This window comes from Strix aluco, chromosome 3 (assembly GCF_031877795.1).
Source record: "Strix aluco isolate bStrAlu1 chromosome 3, bStrAlu1.hap1, whole genome shotgun sequence".
Classification (NCBI taxonomy): Eukaryota; Metazoa; Chordata; class Aves; order Strigiformes; family Strigidae; genus Strix; species Strix aluco.
Window position 1 is genome coordinate 54436987 of NC_133933.1, and position 16122 is coordinate 54453108.

A 16122-nucleotide genomic window follows, 5' to 3' on the forward strand; every position below is an offset into this window, starting at 1 on the left:
GTCAGTATATGTAAGTACGTATGTTTTCAGGTCAATTTTTCTTCCAGGGGTAATCATCATCCAATCCTTTGAAGTCAGAGATGACTGCAAGTGGTTATCATCTTTTTATTAAGGTGTTTGACAGAGATCTTGGCAGATCAGCCATCACGACATACTCTTTTCTGTTCCTTTTTCATCATTCAACCAGACTGCATCTTTTCTGAAGCCCCTTCTGCTGAAATACATCATAGAGGCCCCATAGCCAGCACCTCATGGGAAATGCAATCCAGTTGGGAAGACAGTATAAGCATAGGAAGTAGAGTACATATATTATTCCACAGGTGTAGTTTAAACATGCATAGTGCAGGGTTGAAAATGAAACATTCTCACCCTAGATGAAAACAAAGAGGAAATACAGGAAAGTGCTTGGGGACAGTAACTCTGGGTTTTGAGCACCTGTAATACTGAATCGAATATCTTAGCCTGGTGTCATTTCAATAAACGGATTTTGTTTGGTTGTTTGTATGTTCTATGTATGCTTTGTTTGAAAATTTATTTTGCAGGTATTCTGGCTTTTTTTCTGTTTCTCAAATCTAGTAAAAATCCAAAACACTGTGAGGCTTTCAAGTATAACCAGGTATTCTTCCTTGCTTATTGTCTCTATTGTGATCAAGAGTATGTCTGCACAATGGAGCATCCTTCAGAAACCTGTCAATCAGCTAGCTGAACCCATGAAGCAGTATACTTTTTTTGGATTGTGCTGTGGAAAATGAATTGAACAGCTGAAGAATAAGATACTTGATCTACCCCCATCTCCCTAGGGAGATCTATTCCCTGCCTCCCTGCTTGGAACTGAGCATAGTTTCAAGATTCACACATCTGTGTTTAATTTGATCACCCAAATTAGAGTCCTGGTTCATGTTTGGTGGTAGATTTAACCATAACTCATAGTGCGATTACTGTCAACGGCTGCCTACACCATGTCTTCAAGAAGCTACCAGGAGCAGGAAAGTCTAAACAGTGGGCATGTTAGCTTATGTGCCACTCTGTTTCTCAGCTCAGCACATTATCACAGGTTGTGATTGGTGATGGTTCATATTAATTCAACAGGCTGAAAATTTCAACAGGACAGGAGTTGGATATGTGTCCTATTTGGCCATCTCTGTTCAAGGATGTTAATCTAGGATTTTGGTAGGCAAAGATTTAGAGTATAAGCACTTCATCTAATCCACCTATTGAATATTAGTCATCAAGCTTTCTTTTGTTGTCTGGACCAAAGACATGTTACCTCCTTCCAAAGACAGCTGACATGATTAGATAAATTCAAAAGTTAGGTAGTGTGGTGGGTTTTTATTGCTCTGAGTGTTTTTTCAGACACTTGATTCCATTGCAGATTACAAGGACTGAATCTTGTTGATCTGATTATATCATTAGGTACATCAGCAGGATAAATTAGTATGCTGCTGAGGGCAAACCACTTCTGGTTCGTAAGCTAGTTCATTTAACAGTGACTCAGATATCTCTGCATCCTGCAATGTACTTCTGTCCTCAGTCCATATGCAGTGCATGGGTTATTTCAGCTAGAAAAGCTGGGAAAGGTGAATTTTAAAAGTAAGCCATTGTACTGTGATTCTTCATGGAATATCTCATAGCTGAACCACTTGTTACTGTCTGTGCTGCTTTTTGGAAAGAAGTGCTCATGGAGGAAGACCACTGCTGCTTAGAAGAGCGGCAAATTGACACTTTGTCACTGGGGACTTGACAACTCTTGGGGAGTTCCTGTCAAGTCCCCAGGCATCACCTCCATTGCTAAAATATATTTGCTTCTTCACTCTGCAGAAAACTTTCTCGCAGCTTGCCCAGAGCAGGGGCTGCACCGAACAGCTGCAGTGTTATTTTCTTATTTTCACGAAGGTGTCATCTCAAAGGGTCTCTGCATCACCTCAGGGGAACACCTTGAGACACCTGGCTCACAGGACCCTTGTTAAAGACCTCCTCTTATTCTTGAGGATGATGTTGCAGATTGTTTTCTGTTTCTGTCATATCTTATTTTCCTACCCTAATCAGTATAGTCAAAATGTCTGCAGATTTTATACGCCACAACTTGTTTATCTTTTTTTTTTTTTCAAAAAAATGTTTTTGCCCTGGGCATCAAGAGCAGTTTTTTTTCCTTTTTGCCTATCAAATATGTGTGCCTGAGGGTGGCTGAGGTGATAATAGGCCATTCTGAGGAGCTCTGAAAGCTTTTCAACTGCCTTGTCACTTGGAGCGGCTGTTTCTCTTTGCTGGCTGAGCAAATAGGGAATAACCTAAAAAGACTCTCCTCAGTTTGTTTTGGTTGTGATTTTCCATGGTGCTCTGAACTATGGTTTACTGTGCATTTCTACATCTGTGTGATTTTGGTGAATGCTATGTGGCTAGTATTAACCCATCTATTGCATTTTTTAAATGTGTATAGAAAAACAAGCCACTTGGTTGCAAGGTTCATTGTGGTTTTTCTTCATGAAACCACAAGGAAGTTGATCAGAAATGAGAAGCAAATGCCTGTGAAACCCTAAAGCATCATTGTTGTCCAAGAAATGTGGTGGCCTTAATTCAGTGATGGTTAATTTTTAATTGTGTGCGTTGACTTCAAACCCCTGTGGAATTTGCCTTGAATGCCTAAGCTTCGTGCATGGCATGCAATTTGCTGAATTTCTCAGTTTCTTGCAGTTGTCTACCGGCAAAGCTACACCCCTAAGGTGCTCCCTAGAACAAAGGCTAAACTGTAATATAATCTCCCCCAAGTAAAGAGGCTCCTGTGATTGGGGTGCTCGAGAAGCAGATGTGGGTGTGTTTTCATCAGTTCCTATGCAGACATGAATGAAACCATGTGTCTGGTCATTCCCCAGGTGTGTGTGCCTGCTTGCATATTTCTGAGAACAGCAGCTCTGACAGGACTGTCTCCATGTCACCTGCCAAACCCCAGGGAGAGTGCAGCCTCCCTACAAGGGAGGTGAGAACATTGCATCTGCCTGATCACCTGTGTGCACAATCAGCATAAGGGCTTGTGCCAATCCAGTTGTGTATTAACAAAAACAACTCATTTGTCTGACATTACAAAACTGATTTACCTTTAGAGGGTGCTTGGAAAGCCCCTAGGCAACTTTTCAGAAAAGAAAAGGGACATCAAAGAAAGGTTTTCAAAGATATCTGCACTTAGGATCCATAAAGTCCTTAATTTTCAAGAAGTCAGACTGGCAATCACTTTGTGTCTTCTGAAGAATTCTGGAAAGTTTAGTGGAAAATTTTCCTTTTTTTTTTTTTTTTAAATTTGTAATTGTCCTCAGAACTTATTTAATTTGGAGAGATATCTATTTCTGAGTGATCCTTTCTAAAGCTGACACAATTGACCTGACAAGTGAAAGAAAGCTCTTTCAAAATAGGATGCCACTTTCTCAGCCATACAAACAATAATGCTCCAGAAGCTGATATACTCTCATGTTTCTGTTGACCGCTGCAGGACCTGGCTGTGCTCAGTGCTACTACTTGCTTGGTTTTATCTGTCACTGAAGTGCAAAGGTGGATGTCGGTTATATCAGATTTTTTCCTGAGGAGGGGAGATGTCCCCAGTCCTATTGGCTCTAGAGTTGAGTAAAGCCCCAGTACAGGTTAAGTTGTGCATAAGACTCCATGTCATTTGACTCATTACGTTAAAGACACAACTTCTTTAGTAAACTGTCAGTTTTGAGAAATCTGCGTGCTTCCTGTGGCATGTGACAGTATTTCAGTAAAAATGCTGTGTTGCTAGAAGGGCATTGCCTGTGGGAAGTAGCTGAAGTGCAAAGAAGTTGCCATGTCTGATCTGACATCTGTAGCTTGGTTCACTGACTTTTTTTAAGAGACTTTGAAGTTCAAGTGAGCAAAACATAGGTAATATCAAATAATTAAAAAATAAACAAATAAAGCCTCCTAAACCTCTCTATGCATCAACATTTTTTTATTGACCTGCTTTACTATTTTTTATTTTAAAATCTGCTGTTTGCTCCCAGAGAAAGCTAATACCGTCTGTAGAGATGGAAGAGATGTCAACAGTCTTGTCTTCAGGATGCCCTCTATGCATCCTAACAAGTCCATAAAGAGTGTAATAAAAACTTTGAGGTATTCACAGTTTTACCTGATGAGAAGTTAAAAAGATAGGGCTTCTGTAAAACCCTTGTCTTCACCATTGTCAGCAGATCTTTCATCAAAGAACTGATTTACAGTGGTACCATAGGCACTGTGCATTCCGGGTTAAAAGTATGTTGCTCATGTACAATACACAGTTTTCAAATATTTCCAAGCTCATTAACATCAATGGATAATAACTCACATCATGGCACTTCTACTCAGAGAGGGCAAAATCAAAGTTAACTTACTGTACCATTCTGTGGCTGTGTTTTCCAGCTCAGCTAGATATGAGCTTGATGCCAAGTCCTCTCTCCAGTTAATGTAATTGGTTTGCTTCACAGTAATTCACTGCAATTGCTTTGCTTCATTATAACCTTTGTGCTCTGCAAATAGTCAGCATCTATAGAGAAACGAAGCCATAGGAACACCTGTAAACCTGCTCTCTGCTACTGAGTTTGTCTTCTGTCATCTTTCTACTTTCTTTTATCTAGAGTTTAATTCCAACTCTGGTTAAGAGTTACAGGTTTTATCCCGGACCCTTGCTCCTGGATGCGAATGGGTTGTGGATCTGCCTGTCTGGCAATATGTATCATGCCAGGTTGCACTTCAAACTAGAGTTTCAGAGATGTGTGAAAGAGCCACTTAGTAAAGCTGTTTCCTTGATCATGGGTTTGTATGTAGAACCTGCCAACATACTTCTATAAAGTTATTTACTATTAAGAAAATCCTGAAATGGATCTTCTGTAAATGCCAGTATATTCATTCAGCTTAAAAACATTTATTTTCCCTAGCCTATCCAACCTGTGCCCACTTATTTTTCATCTCAGTTTCTCTGCTGTTTGTGGTCAAATAGGAAAAACACTGCAGAATCTAGTTCTTCATGATCACCTTTGTTCAGATGCTGGTGCCTCCCCCTTAGTTTTATTATATGGTCCCTGGGTTTCTATATGTGCTGTGAGAGTGCTAGTACAAATATAAGCACCTGGGAAATGTAAATTGACTGCATAGACACAAAAATTCTCTGATCAAAAATGGGAGAGTGTGAATAGGTACATTCCTCCTCCCTCCCCTCATTATAGAGCTTTCTGCCTAATACTTTCCCCAAGAAAGGTGACTATGCATAGGCTCCCATCAGCAGTATACCATGGAAAAAAATGCATTTAACAGCAAGCATTAAAATAAGCAGTGTTTGAGGGAAGAACTGTGGCTTTACACCATTCTTACACTGTCTGAATCACTTTTACCTGTTGAAAGTACCATTTGTTAGTAGCTTACTCATTTCATTTTTAACAGGACTTTCACAATCATAATGAAATGAAAAAATGCAGAGAAGCATGAAAATATTAAGATGTCTTTTTCTGTGTCGTTTGGAACTGCACTGTTGATCTGCCATTACATAGTTGTACAGAAGAAACCTCTTTCTATAAGTTATGGCAAGGTTGTCATTTGCTATTTTTTTTTTTTTTTGCCCACCTCCTTGGGGGCTCTGAGATTTGTCTGAGTGAATTGTCAGCTGATACCCAATGCTAAGCACTGAGGCACATGCTGCGTAAAACCTCTGCAAAGAAACTCATACCTTTCACACTGTTCTAAGTACAGGCTCCTTTTTTTACAGAGGGCAACTATTTAAGGCAGGCCATAAAATTGTCATGAGTTATAAATCTCTGGAATTAGTACTGTAGCATATTTAATCTCCAGAGAGCCAGCAACATCTTTAATGGACATAGACATATTCCATAAGCGACTGCATACAAAATTATTTGTGGGATGAGCAGTCCTTTATAGCATGGTTCAGGTAACAATTCACTTCATAAAGACCACCCAGTTTCACTTGAGTTCTTATACAACAGAATCAATAACCTCATTGGAATTTAGATTAGAATGTAACGAGATGTGGGCCTGAAGATACCTATATTTGTCAATCCCAGCCCCGTCAGGTACACCTAGACTGCATCTTTTAGAGTCAAATATGACTGTCTCAGTCTCTGTCAATTCCAATAATGTTGTTTTGGTGACTCAGTTGTCATTTCCTCTGTCATCATACTGTATGGCGTGAGCAGCCAAAGGGAGAAAGAAATTGCTGCTTTTCATTGAAGATTACTGTTCTTCCCTTCTTCAGTCTGAGACAAGTATTTTACAGTGCAAAAACCATGATGCCGCACTCATAGTACATCAGAGCACCTTTTATTCAGACTGAGTTGTGGGACAGCTGTAATGATGAGTGGGCTTTAACTGTGAATCCAAAAAATCCTGGGTAAATAAACTGACAGCGATGATTGGGTACAAAAATGTAATATAGATTATTAAGTGACTCAGCTCTAGAAAAGCTCTTTCAGTCAGGTTACTGCTACATCCTCAGTTCTCATTGTTTTTTTCCCCACTTCCATCCCTGTTGTAAATATGTCTGAAATCAAGCATGTGCGTCTTGGCAGGATCATGGCTCTATCTTCTTTCTCTGGAACGTTTTCTGTTTCTCTTTAAATAGATTATCATCACATTATGAATGAGCTGTCCTCATAATACAACCCTGATGTTCCTTTTGCTGATAATCCCGGTAGAAAGACTGGCAGTTCAGACTGCCCTGGTACTCAAGAAAACAGATACTTTTTTTTAAAAAGCACATTTACCCCTGAAAGAGCATTATGGACCAATCCCTAATGTTTAACAGAGCAAAAACCCACAGAATCACAGAATCACAGAATCATCTAGATTGGAAAGGACCTTGAAGATCATCTAGTCCAACCGTTAACCTAGCACTGACAGTTTCCAACTACACCATATCCCTAAGCGCTATGTCAACCCTACCCTTAAACACCTCCACATCATGATATTTAGTGAATTCTTCGAAAAGCCAAGGAGGAAGCAGTGGCGGAGGGGAAGGCAACTGGGTGATGACTCCACAGACCGTCCCATGCTCCTGGGTATTTCTGTTGCACACCTCTGCCCTGATGCATCATGTGCTGGCTGCTGCCAGAGGCCGGGCCTTGACAGGCCAGTGGCTTGATCTTGTGTGGCAACTCCTATGCCACTGTGCTGTAGCTGACCTGAAAGTACAGAACACACCTACCAAGGACTGGTTTCCACTGGGCTGAGTACCAGCTTCCTGATGTGTACCTGCCATCTGCAAAATGTCACAAGATTCCAATTTCAAGTAATTTCTTCTCCACCCCTCTCCCTCATTGTAAACAACTGAAAAAGAATTAATCTTAAAATAACATCGAAGCAATATTTTGAGATGGGAAGAGCAAGATTGTTTTACTGTTTCAGACAGATTATGTAAAGAAAAATCCTTCTGAAAATCCCTCAATTTTCAGAAATTAGGAATATCATGAGAAACTGGGACTGACGAGTGGTCCACCAGGGCTTGGTTCTGGGGCCACTCCTGTTTAACATCTTTATTGATGATCTAGATGAGGGGATCAAGTGCACCCTCAGTAAGTTTGCAAATGACACCAAGTTGGGTGGGAGTGTTGATCTGCTCGAGGGTAGGGGGGCTCTGCAGAGAGACCTGGACAGGCTGGAGCGATGGCCTAAGGCCAACTGTATGAGGTTCAATAAGGCCAAATGCTGGGGGCTGCACTTCAGCAACAACAACCCTCAGCAACACTACAGGCTTGGGGAGGAGTGGCTGGAGAGCTGCCAGTCAGAGAGGGACCTGGGGGTGTTGATTGACAGCCAGCTGAACAGGAGCCAGCAGTGTGCCCAGGTGGCCAAGAAGGCCAATGGCATCCTGGCCTGTATCAGAAATAGCGTGGCCAGCAGGGACAGGGAAGTGATCTTACTCCTGTACTCGGCACTGGTGAGGTCGCACCTCGATTACTGTGTTCAGTTTTGGGCCCCTCACTACAAAAAGGACATTGAGTTACTCGAGCATGTCCAGAGAAGGGCAACGAAGCTGGTGAAGGGTCTGGAGCACAGGTCTTATGAGGAGCGGCTGAGGGAACTGGGGTTGTTTAGTCTGTAGAAGAGGAGGCTGAGGGGAGACCTCATCGCCCTCTACAACTACCTGAAAGGAGGTTGCAGGGAGCTGGGGATGAGTCTCTTGAACCAAGTAATAAGTGATAGAACAAGAGGTAATGACCTCAAGTTGTGCCAGGGAAGGTTTAGACTAGATATTAGGAAGCATTTCTTTACAGAACGGGTTGTTAGGCGTTGGAATGGGCTGCCCAGGGAGGTGGTGGAGTCCCCATCCCTGGAGGTGTTTAAGAGTCGGGTTGACATAGCGCTGAGGGATATGGTGTAGCTGGGAACTGTTAATGGATGATCTTCAAGGTCTTTTCCAACCTAGACGATTCTGTGATTCTGTGATTCTTGACCAAAAAATCCCTGTTGTTATAGTTCCCATAGTTGAAAATGCTTCTGTGAGGAAAATACACAGTCTAAGTATGAACTGGCTGCTAAAACAAGAAAAATAAACCTATCCTATCTCTTCATTAGGACATACTTTTAATTACAATGTCTCTTCACGTATGAGAGAACTAGCTGCAGAGGTTGCTGCCATTATTTAAAAGAAAAAAGAAAAAGCCCAATCAAAAACCTTTGAGTCCAGAAAGCAGGGAATCATTGTTAACAGATCAGATATTACTATCAAGCAATTTTTTTTTTTTCAAAAGAAATAAATAGCAAACAACAGAATACATGTTAATTGACCAATATATATGGCTGTCAAGTCAGAACTGTCATGGTCCATGGGGAATTTGCGATGTCTTTTAACACAAGTTAACCATCCTCTGTGAGACTAAAGCATCTTTGCTGCTTGTAGAAAAATTTGTGTTGTTTTCAAAATACATTTTTAATACTCTTTAATAATTATGGTTCTAAGAAAAGTCAAACAGTATTCTTGCTGGCAAGGAAGGAATTCATGCCCTGAACACTGTAATGTGGAAATAACAGTATAATGTTTTGATATGGAAAGCTTTATTTTAATTCTTTATTTAAAAGGTCTAAATTGAGCCAGAATGGGATGAGCAGCACTAGGCAACTTCCACTTTCTGTTAATGATGTCTTTTGCAATAAATACCTATATATTTTAACATATTTTCCTCCTGTATAAAGGGAAAACTAAGTTGAATTTCATTTTTATTCCATATTGTGTTGCCCTGTTCTTTTGGTAAATAGACCCTCTCTCTTTATGCTCTTTTTTCTTCACAGTTTCAGGTGTAAATAGCAGATAGATGAGTTTGTAATTGCAACAGAGTTCCATTGGAATGATTATTTCTTTTAAGCAGGTTGCATTTCATGTCTGATTTGCCCCAGCAACATAACCAATACAAGACAACAATCACACTCCTCAGTCTGTAGTAAACCGATATGAAAAAGTTGTCTTACATTTACTGTACCGTCACATGCAACTGAGCTTTCACAGAATCACAGAATCACGGAATCAACTAGGTTGGAAAGGACCTTGAAGATCATCTAGTCCAACCATTAACCTAACACTGACAGTTCCCATGTACACCATATCTCTCAGCGCTATGTCGACCCTACTCTTAAACACCTCCAAGGATGGGGACTCTACCACCTCCCTGGGCAGCCCATTCCAACGCCTAACAACCCATTCTGTAAAGAAATACTTCCTGACATCTAGTCTAAACCTTCCCTGGCGCAACTTGAGGCCATTCCCTCTTGTCCTATCGCTTGTTACTTGGTTAAAGAGGCTCATCCCCAGCTCTCTGCAACCTCCTTTCAGACAGCTGTAGAGGGCGATGAGGTCTCCCCTCAGCCTCCTCTTCTCCAGACTAAACAACCCCAGTTCCCTCAGCTGCTCCTCGTACGACATGTGCTCCAGACCCTTCACCAGCTTTGTTGCCCTTCTCTGGACATGCTCGAGTAATTCAATGTCCTTTTTGTAGTGAGGGGCCCAAAACTGAACACAGTATTCGAGGTGGAGCCTCACCTGTGCCGAGTACAGGGGTAAGATCACTTCCCTGTCCCTGCTGGCCACGCTATTTCTGATACAGGCCAGGATGCCATTGGCCTTCTTGGCCACCTGGGCACACTGCTGGCTCATGTTCAGCCAGCTGTCAATCAACATCCCCAGGTCCCTCTCTGACTGGCAGCTCTCCAACCACTCCTCCCCAAGCCTGTAGCGCTGCTGGGGGTTGTTGTGACCCAAGTGGAGCACCCCGCATTTGGCCTTATTGAACCTCATACAGTTGGCCTTAGGCCATCACTCCAGCCTGTCCAGGTCTCTCTGCAGAGCCTCCCTACCCTCGAGCAGATCAACACTCCCACCCAACTTCGTGTCGTCTGCAAACTTACTGAGGGTGCATTTGATCCCCTCGTCTAGATCATCAATAAAGATGTTAAAGAAGAGTGGCCCCAAAACCGAGCCCTGGGGGACACCACTCACGACCGGCCTGCAACTGGATTTAACTCCATTCACCACAACTCTTTGAGCCCGGCCATCCAGCCAGTTTTTTACCCAACAAAGCGTGCAATCATCTAAGCCTCGAGCAGCCAGTTTCACCAGGAGAATGCTGTGGGAAACAGTGTCAAAGGCCTTGCTAAAGTCAAGGTAGACAACATCCACAGCCTTTCCCTCATCCAATAAGCAGGTCACCCTCTCGTAGAAGGAGATCAGGTTTGTCAAGCATGACCTGCCTTTCATAAACCCATGCTGACTGGGCCTGATCTCCTGGTTGTCCTGCATGTGTTGTAAGATGGTACTCTGGATGAGCTGCTCCATCAGCTTCCTGGGTACCGAAGTCAAGCTGACAGGCCTGTAATTTCCTGGATCATCCTTCCGACCCTTCTTATAGATGGGCATCACATTGGCCAATTTCCAATCTGTTGGGACCTCCCTGGTCAGCCAGGACTGCTGGTAAATGATGGAAAGCGGCTTGGCGAGCACCCCAGCCAGCTCCTTCAGCACTCTTGGGTGTATCCCATCCGGTCCCATAGACTTGTGTATGTCTATGTGATGTAGCAGGTCACTGACTCTCTCCTTGATTGCAGGGGGGTCGTTCTCCCCGTCTCTATTATCTGGCTGAGGGGGCTGTATTCCCTCAATACAACTAGTCTTGTTATTAAAGACTGAGGCAAAGAAGGCATTAAGTACCTCAGCCTTCCCCTCATCACTTGCTACCAAGTTTCCTTCAGCATCTAGCAGGGGATGGAGACTCTCCCTGGTCTTTCTTTTGCTATTGACATACTTACAGAAACATTTCTTGTTATTTTTGATTGCTGAAGCCAGATTAATTTCCAGCTGGGCTTTGGACCTCCTGATTTCTGCCCTGCATAGGCTCACAGCCTGTTTGTAATCACTGTGAGTGGCTAGCCCCTTCCTCCAAAGGCTGTAAACTCTCCTTTTCTCCTTGAGTTGCAGCCAAAGCTCCCTGTTCAGCCAGGGTGGTCTTCTCTGCTGCCTGCTCCTCTTGAGCACCTGGGGACAGCCTGCTCCTGTGCCATTAAAACTTTCTTCTTAAAGAGTGCCCAGCCTTCCTGGACTCCTATACCCTTCAGGATTGTCTCCCAAGGGATTCTGTCAATCAGGTGCCTAAACAAGACAAAGTCAGCCCTTTGGAAGTCCAGGATGTCAGTCCTGCTTAGCCCTTTCCTGGTCTCTCTAAGAATAGAGAATTCTATTATTTCATGATCGCTGTGCCCTAGTCATCCTCCAACTGCCACATCATCCACCAGTCCTTCTCTGTTCACAAGGAGGAGATCTAGCAGGGCACCTTCTCTGGTTGGTTCTCTCACCAGCTGTGTTAGGAAGTTGTCCCCCACACATTCCAGGAATCTTCGGGACTGGTCCCGCTCTGCTGTGTTGTATTTCCAGCAGATGTCTGGGAAGTTGAAGTCCCCCACAAGAACAAGGGCAAGCGATCGTGAGATTTCACCCAAGTGCCTATAGAATATTTCATCCACCTCTCTGTCCTGGGTGGGTGGCCTATAGTAGACTCCTACTACAACATCTGCCCTGTTGGCCTTCCCCCTGATTCTAACACAAAGACACTCCACCCTGTCTTCACTGCACTTGTATTCAAGGCAATCATAACAGTCCCTAACATACAGTGCTACCCCACCACCTCTCCTACCTTGTCTATCCCTTCTAAAGAGCTTGTAGCCATCAACTGGCACGCTCCAGTCATGGGAGGCATCCCACCATGTTTCTGTGATAGCCACAACATCATAATTTTCCTGTTTCATCACGGCTTCAAGCTCCTCCTGTTTGTTACCCATGCTCTGTGCATTGGTATACATGCACTTCACATGGGCTGGTGTTTTGCCCCCTTCCCCCTTCAAATTTAGTTTAAAGCTCTGTCAATGAGCCCAGCTAACTCCTGCTCCAAGATCCTCTTCCCCTTCTGGGACAAGTGCATCCCATCTAACGCCCAGAGGTCTGGTGCCCTGTATACCAACCCATGATCGAAAAAACCAAAGCCCTGACGGTGACACCAGTCTTGAAGCCACGAATTCATCTACTGTGTTCTTCGGTGTTCATCCTCATCCATCCCCCCAACTGGAGGGATGGAGGAGAACACAACCTGTGCCCCCGACCCCTTGATCAGTTTCCCCAAGGCCCTGAAATCTCTCTTCATTGATTTAATACTTCTCCTGCTAATGTCATCGCTACCTACCTGGAAAACCAGAAGAGGGTAATAGTCCTTGGGTTTGACTAGAGAGCGGAGTCTTCTTGTGAGGTCCTTGACATGGGCCCCAGGGAGGCAGCAGACTTCCCTATGATGCGGGTCTGGTCTGCATATGGGGCCTTCGACACCCTTCAGAATGGAGTCCCCCACTACAATGACTCTTCTGGGGTTCCTTTCAGAGCTGGTTTTAATACCTTTTCTAGAGTGACCTGGCCTTGGTGGTCCTTGGTCTTCCTCATTGTTTGTCTCATTCTCTTCCTCCATGTCTTCATTCAAAAGTTCCAGGGCCCCGAATCTATTGTGAAGGTGCACCATGGAGGGTGAGGGAGGTTGGGAGAGAATTTTCTTTGATCTAGTATTCTGCACTTATATGAAGAGTGCTATTGACTTCAGTTGTATGTCAGATAATTTCCCTCTCCCTGCCTGGCCTTGTTGCCTTCAGAGTGACTACACAGGTGTAAAACTGGAAGAGAATTTAATATGTGTTTCTAAAATATGGCAAAGATCGAGAGAAATTAAAATGAGGATTTCCAGCAACATCTTCTACTGCACTGTTTTGGTACCCAAGGTTTGTTCTTGGCCTTGATAATACCTTTACATTCTTGTTTCTGTTGGTATTTCAATCAAAGGCAATTTTACATCTGCATTAAGAACTAGTCTCCCAAGGACAGGACACAGGAAATGGATAATAGATTATTTTTCCATTAGGATAATGAAAAAAGAGTTGTTTTGTTTGGTTTTTTTTTTTTAAAAAACCCAAGATATCCCATTTAGATTTGCAATATTCCCTATGCTTATATAGGCACTAAAAGACTAAACAGAGAAAAGAAAATTAAAAACATTAATTTTTTTGAATCTGTGGTAAGAAGGAGTGAAAAATAATCCATAATACTTTTTGCACCAATAAGGTCATCTTTACCCTCCCATTTGACTTTCTTCTCTGCTACCTGGTTATTTTCTCCCTGTATTTAACTTTGCTCTTTCATCCATTACTACTCCTAGTTCAAAACCATTTCTTTAAAATATAAACATAATACCAGTAAGGATGAAAAGCCTGCTATAATAACTCCATTTGTCCTGGAGGTGATTACAACCAGCAACAAGGAAAGAAAAGGGAGAGGAGATGAAAAGGTATACAGTTTGTTGCCACAATGTAGGGAATGATTGTGAAGGAGATTTAAATTAAAATGTTCCTCTAAATAAGATTCTACATCAATGAAATTCCTGGAATCTCCATATCCTTATATTTTTTTTCTCGTAGTCTTGGTGAACATTTAAAACAATGCTAAACGCCTTTTGAGAGAAAAATAGGAGTCTCAGGTACACTTTCAAAATACATCATGGTGGTAAATGGATACCACTGCTTACTAACTGAGGAAACTTATCCAAGTCACTACACTAGTTCTTCTCCCTCCACTCAAGAGATTAATAAAATACGTGAATCACATCTGTCTAGAGAATGTGATTTAAGCTTCCTATAGAACTACAGAAGAGTCCTATGACCTTTTTCCTTGAGTTTCCTCTTATTTCTTTTTCCCCTGATAGCCCGACGTTCCACCTTCTCTTTTTGCGAGTGCCTCCATTCTGTTTCCTGATCATTCCAATCTCTTTCTGTACAAATCTGGAAGTATTTCACACTTCTAGAACTGGCTTCCAAGGCCCCTTCTAAATCTTAGATAGCAGTCTCTGCATTTTAACTTGTGTACTTTGCATGAGCCAAAATCAAGAATCCCCTTTAGCTTTTCTGCCTCTTTAGTGCTTCTTTGCCCCATCCAGAATATTGCACTATGTAGTGAATTGATTGGTGTTCTGCAATCTCACTGGTTAGGGGAAAGGCAGCATTTCTGGTTGAAAATAGCTCCCTTGTGGGAGGTCTGCATGTACATCATCTGGACAGGGAATCTCTGTATAGTGGTATTGTATGTGTATATATCATGTGTACGTGTGTATTCAGAAAAAGTTGATTTTTTAATCTCCTTCTGAAATATTCTTCTTAGCTTTGCTTTTAATTAGCACCTTAAATGCAATTACTGAAATAATAAATCTCAAAGTATATTTAGTTTTCCGGTTAGCAGCGTTCACCTCTATTAAGACATATGAAAGGAATAACCTTGAAAACTGCTGCTTTATACAGACAAATGTATCACAGAGATTTTTCTTGTACTTCATATGGTATCTAAATTATTAACTTTCTTGATGAGGTTCACAGAAATTCTTTTAATAAGTTGCTATGATATTAACCTTTTGTGTAATACAAAAATTACATTTAATGATATAATTACATTTAAATGAAACCATTTTTAATTTCTTTGGTTCTAATTCGATGTTGCTATACTTCAGCCTTGGAATGTGGAAATAGTGAAATATGTTTGTGACCATAGTCATGACTCTTTGAACAAAACAGATAAACCCACCTTTAAAGATCTGAACTTGTCTTCCTCTTGCAGACCAGAGTTCCTTGTCCTCCTTGTCCCTTTGTTTTGTCTTTCATAATGACATATATAAACATTTCCTTTCAGAAAACTGCGTATGCTAACAGTCATTTGAGTGCATAGAAATTTCATATCCAACTACCTCCTACATTAGGTCTCTGTGTGTATGTGCTCATAGGATAATTTACTTATGTCTACATGAAGGAATGATAATTATCACAGTGCTCTGCATATCACAATATCCCTAGGTTGTCGGTTTTGTGCTAACGTGAAAAGCAGCTGCACAAACTCCTGGGAGAAAAGTCTACAGAGGGCTGTGGAAGGCAAAGATGCCACGCTGGCTTGAAAGTCCCCAGGTCATTTATGGGTTAGAGTCTATTCTGGAGATGAAATAGTTCTGTACCTGTGCTGTTTCCTGGGCTTATGCTTCTGGCCACAACTGGAAAGAGGCTAGTGTCCTAAATGAACATTTGATATGACCCACTGTGCTTATTCTACATAGCTTCTAATACACAAGTCAACTCCTTCAAATACAAGTTTAGGTATTTCTCTATGGCACTATGCCAAGTAAATAAGCATTAAGTGAAGCATTCAGGCTGCTAAATCAGGTCACAGGAGGTTACATCATGAGAGATATAATAATGAGAAGAGACCTCTTGTTGCTCATAGGTCCACCTTGTCCTTCACTGAGATGCAAGCGAAAGGCAATCTTTTTATGAAACGTGATCTTAAAATAAAGAATTTGTGGTTTTTGTCCCATGCTGCTTGGCATCTGACACAATTCTGCTTGAGGTGCAGGTTTAGAAAGTAAAACAAATATTTGAGGTTTCTTGTCATGATTTTTTATGAGTTTGGGTGTATTTTTGTTTCCTGTTTTTCTTAAGTAATTGCCAATTATATCCATATTCTTTAGAGATGTGTGTGAACCAGCATATTAAAAGCTGTGTAACATTTAGTATATCTGCTGT